General features: G+C 38.7%; 1 long non-coding RNA gene across 1 annotated transcript; it reads right to left on the bottom strand.

Annotated features, from left to right (window-relative positions):
• Nucleotides 1-358: 358 nt before the first annotated feature.
• Nucleotides 359-3081, bottom strand: LOC110345234 (uncharacterized). Its single transcript, XR_002388423.2, has 3 exons — nucleotides 2795-3081; nucleotides 983-1132; nucleotides 359-750 (listed from the first exon to the last, which is right to left on the bottom strand). It is a non-coding gene; the product is annotated as an uncharacterized LOC110345234 (long non-coding RNA).
• Between the last annotated feature and the right edge of the window lie 1024 nt (nucleotides 3082-4105).

A 4105-nucleotide genomic window follows, 5' to 3' on the forward strand; every position in this document is an offset into this window, starting at 1 on the left:
GGATAAGCACATATTTAAAAAGGGTGGCGTGGTTCATAAAGGCTGAGTTTCAATCCATATTAAGAATGTCCATAGTCAATAATGTATGAGATGAGAGTATTCTATGGTGTTATCCTTTGAAAACTAGTAATAGGCTAAGGAACTCAATTACAAGTGGTGCACCTAGGAAACATCAAGGATCAGAGGGCATGAAGTTCAGTCTAACAGGGAGAATGGAATCCAAAAGAGAGACCAGTTTAGAGGAAGGATATAAGAGCTGAGACTTATCACATATAAATGACTTCCTTTCTCATCAATCTAAATCTAATAATACCCAAAGATATAAGAACATGTTAAAATTGAAGGAGTAATGAATGCATTTGAAATTCTCAAAATGTACATAGTGTATTAGTCAGTATTTGTCATAACATTCTCACCCAGAGTCCCAGATAAGAGAGAGAGGGATATGGTTTGAGTGGGTCCTGCAGGTTCATGTGCTGGAAACAATGCTCAAAGTAACAGTGAATCTCCAACAGGGATTAGGTCATGAGGACTCTCGCTGTCATGAAAAATTGAGATGGTTTTGGTGGGTGTGGTCCTGATAATACAGGCAGGTTCAGCTCTCTCTTGCTTTCTTCCTCTCACCATGTGATGCTGTTCCCCATGTCACAGTGCAACAGCAGGGACCTCCCCAGATGCAGCCCCCTCATCTTGGGCGATCTAGCCTCCAGAAATGTGAGCCGAATACAATTCTTTTCAGTCTGTGGTTTTCTGTGAAAATGGCATCAAATATTTTAGTGTCTCTCTATTTATTGCAGATGCTTTTTAGACCTAATGTAGTAATCTGTGTCTTCATTAGAAAGATGCTGCTTCTTTGAGACTAAGACCATTTCACATTCTACTTTCTAGATTTCTTTATAATTTCTGTATTTATTAGAATTTCCGCCATAACAAATTGTCTTAAAACTTAGTGTTTTATAACAACAATCATTTATCAACTCACAATTCTTTAGGCCATCAAGTTGGCATGTGCTCTGCTGAGCTGCTCTTGTCTCAACTGGAATCAAGTTGACTAAAGGATGGCTAGACCAGGATGACCAAGCTTAGCCTATTCCTCCTCCATGCTGGCTCACTCCCAAAAGACAAGTGTAGACTGTAAACACATAGTGGTTGGAAAGGATCACAGTAAAATAAGTGGAAATATTTAAGATTTTTGCAGTATAGGCTCCAAACAAACACATCATTTCCACCACATTTCACTACATCTGTACATCTAATGAAACACGTGAAACCAACATAAATTCAAGGGGAAGGGAAATAGATTCCGCTCCTGGATGGAAAGATTTGCAGTTATAATTGCCCTGGGATACAGAGATTTTTTTTTTTTTTTTGGTACCGGGGATTAAACTCGGGTCCTTGCACTTCCAAGGCAGGCAGAGGAACCACTGAGCTAAATCCTTGGCCCCAGAGATTCTTATTAGAATCACAGTCAAGTGTGCAATCTTTTATACATTCTCATTTTCTGTTTCCTTTTCCCAAGTACCTAAAGAATTTTCCTTAAAATGATGACCCGGTCCATAGCATTTCTCCATGAACCATCTGTTATTCTGCCTGCTTTCAGGATCTCCACACAGCCCTCTGTCACTGTCGCAAACTACCTGAGAATAACTTGGGTGAGGAAAAGTTTATTTTGGGTCACAGTCTTATATGTTTCAGTCCATGGTCCACTGATTATCACAGTGGGACTGTGGGGAGGCAGAATATCATAATGATGGGAGATAATGATGGAGGAAGGGGAGAGAGAGAGACAGAGAGAGACAAAGCCAGCAAAGAAGGGACTAAGGATAACGTATCCTTCAGTGTCCTGTTACATCCAATGAGGCCCATCCCTGCTAATAAGCCCACTGAACTATAGACTCATCAATGAATTAATCATCTGTTGAAGTTAAAGCCCTAATGATCCAATCACTTCCCCAAAGCTCCACCTCTGAACACTGTTGCATTGGTGACTAAGCTCTGAAACACATGTGTCTTGGAGGACATATAGCCAAACTGAGAACTATTTTCTCAGGTTCTTAACCTCTGTTCACCAAAACCCTTCACTTCCATGCTCCATCTGTTGCCTTGCCGTACCCTGGACTTTGCTGAAATTAAGTACATCTACTCTGAACAGGTTAGAAGGAAATACCCCATGGTCTTACATAATCTCAATTTTTGGGGTTCTTGTCCTTACCTAACCTTTGTTTATCAACATTAATGATACCGCTAGGCCTTTGTTCCTGTTCACTGTGTATCACTGCCTTTTTATTTGCTTCTTATATTGCTTAAATTGTATGCTAAATCCATTTGCTCATTTTTCTGGCTATATCGTCATGTTTTTTCAAAAGTAAGTCTCAGTAATCTTGCAGTCCAGATGCTGCAAGATTACAGGTGATTACAGAACAATGGAAAAACCACACCCAACCCCCAGGAGGACATAAGAAAGAAACCTGGGCCTGCAAAGGTAACTCCTACAATGGGATTTCTCCTGGCCCACTTTGCTGTTCACGTCTGCTGACTTCTGCCACTGAAGCTGCTATTCTTCTGGAGAATATGGAGTCCTTACATGTGTTCCTTGTTTATTATGGTATTTTAGCTCAGGCCAGGACATTAGCAAAGCAAGAGAAGATTAAGCATGTTTATAAAGCAACATAGAAAAGAACTCTTTCTTTCTTATGAGCTTTTGGCAAATCAACTTGAAACTACACAAGAAAAATATGATACTTTCCACTCCACTGTCCAGAGCCTGCTACCATTTTGCTGTCCCCTCACCTACCTGGAGAGGGCTGAGAGAGCACAGTAAATCCCCTTGGGTATTTCCTGTGCCCATAGTCAGTTTTAGCTTCTTAGGAATAGAAGAACAAAATGTTAACAACCTATGAAAAAAGCATAAACATTGCAAATGAGTTTCAATTTATCAAGGCCAAGTGGTAAAATATGGCATTTTTTTAAAAGGGAAGAATGAGCCCCCAAGTTATGTTACTCATAAATGAAAGTGTTGACATGCTCCACTAGGTGAAAGTTTCTGATTACTCAAGTTCAAGCCCTCTTGAACATCTTTGTTCCCTCACTCTCTGATGTTAACTGCAACAAGAAGTTCATCTTTTAAAAACAAATATATTGTAAAAAAAAAAAAAAAAAAAAAAACCAAATACATTGTGTCTTTGTACCTCAAATTTTACAATTTTATTTTGATATTTCCATGCACAAATCAATTAAGACACAGGAGGACCCATTGGTTCACAAAGATGACTGTTTTTTCTAAGTCACAAAACTGATACATTTTCTGCTGAGAATTTGAACACAGATCTCCCAGTAGGAAAGACCAAAGTCAGCATATTAACAACTATCACATTGGAAACTAAAGTGAGCAAAATTAATTTAGGAATAAGCCAATCTACACATATGACAACCATTCTTCCCAATGTAATATATAAATGCACCTTCCATGTCTGTTTTACCTTCTCTATTGGGATACATTCCTTAAAATCACTCAACTTTTCAAGTAGATGCTAACATTTTTTAGGAGATGAATCTTGTGGCTTTTATTTGGCCACTGATACCACAACTGCACCTGTGATGAAAAAAGAGTCTTTAAGCTAGAAAAAATTTAGAAGGAAAGAAAGAAAGAATGACAGAAAAAAGGAGAGAAAGAAATTGAAATTTAGGGATAAAGCTTAGCACCAAGGCCCAGGACTCAGTCCCTAGTACCAGAAAAAAATTTTATATAAATTACATACGTAATTCTTATCACTTATAGTTATAGAGATTCCAGTCTATGATGGGATATGCTCATTGATTTTTGGCCAGTAATGACACAGCACATCATGGTAGGGAACATGTGATAGAGGAAACCACACACTTCAAGGTCACAAAGTAAAATAAGAGAGGGAAAGGAGGGAGCTTCAGTCTTATGATCTCCTTCAAAGGTACACACCTCAGTAACCTAAAGATTCCTTAAAGGTTCCACCACCTCCCAATAGTGCCACCCTGAACACCAAGCTTGGTCTGTAACACATGGGTCTTTGGAGGACATTTAATATCCAAACTATAACACCAGTCATGAACTAATTTTTAATTAAAATAC

Source organism: Heterocephalus glaber, unplaced genomic scaffold, assembly GCF_053883595.1.
Source record: "Heterocephalus glaber isolate CG9 unplaced genomic scaffold, H.glaber_assembly_v1.0 deba00000738, whole genome shotgun sequence".
Classification (NCBI taxonomy): domain Eukaryota; kingdom Metazoa; phylum Chordata; class Mammalia; order Rodentia; family Bathyergidae; genus Heterocephalus; species Heterocephalus glaber.